Source organism: Colobus angolensis, unplaced genomic scaffold (assembly GCF_000951035.1).
Source record: "Colobus angolensis palliatus isolate OR3802 unplaced genomic scaffold, Cang.pa_1.0 Scaffold246, whole genome shotgun sequence".
Classification (NCBI taxonomy): Eukaryota; Metazoa; Chordata; class Mammalia; order Primates; family Cercopithecidae; genus Colobus; species Colobus angolensis.
Window position 1 is genome coordinate 3,465,787 of NW_012115666.1, and position 1,245 is coordinate 3,467,031.

Here is a 1,245-nt window from a genome sequence, read left to right on the forward strand (position 1 = left end):
GCCATGTTGGCCAGGCTGGTCTCGAACTCCTGGCCTAAAGGGATCCACCCACCTTGGGCTCCCAAAGTGCTGGGACTGATTACAGTCGTGAGCCACTACACTAGGCCCTTTCCATTCTTTTCTCCACAGTTTTGCAGTATTTTAAATTGTACTGGGAGGAAAATCCCTGTTTTAAAAGACTTCTACAGGTAGTATTTTTATAAAGCAAAATGAATTGATTTATGAAAACAAAGCACTTCTATTGACTTTTGGTAAGTGAATAGTTGGTCACCTTTCATTTACTTGTCACATATCTGCATTTCTGTAAGCTGGATTTTTGAAAGCAGCCCAGTCTGACGCAGGGATGTAATAAAAGGTTTCAGAATGAACCAAACTTGAATTTGAATTCTCACTATCCCTTTATTAGCTAAATGACACTAAACAAATTGTTAACTTTTCTGTACTTCAGTATAGAATTTGGAGTTGTTCTGAAGAGCCAAGACCCTTACTTACCTACCTGTCTGTCTATGTATCTATCTATCCATCCATCCCTGGTATACAGTAGGTGATCACCAAGGGCGGCATGACCTTATGTCCCGTATTCGCCCACCCTCCACACCACCACCACTCCTAGTCTTTAACACCACCCACAGGAAAACAGAGGATTTCACTAAAGACTATAGAGAACATGTCCTTTTCTGGCTGGGTACGGTGGCTCATGCCTATAATCCCAGCACTTTAGGAGGTCAAGGCAGGTGGATCACTTAAGGTCAGGAGTTCGAGACCAGCCTGGCCAACATGGTGAAACCCTGTCTCTACTAAAAATACAAAAGTCAGCCAGGTGTGGTGGCATGCACCTGTAATCCCAGCTACTTGGGAGGCTGAGGCAGGAGAATTGCTTGAACCTGGGAGGCAGAGGTTGCAGTGAACCGAGATTGCGTCACTGCACTCCAGCCTGGGCAACAGATCGAGACTCCATTTTAAAAAAAAAAAAGAAGAAGAAGAAAGAAAGGAAGGAAGGAAGGAGGGAAGGAGGGAGGGAGGGAGGAAAGGCAAGGGAAGGGAAGGGAAGGGAAGAGAAGGGAAGGGAAGGGAAGAGAAAGGGTCCTTTTCTGTTTTGTGCACCACAAGAGTTTTCTCCCCAGGAGTGCAAATAGGATGCCAAAAATGAGGATAAAGGAAAAGATTAATAAAGTGGGCGGGCCAGCACTAGATGCCTCCACCCCGCCAACCCGCCCGCCTCTCTGCCCCACCCCAACCAGGTGT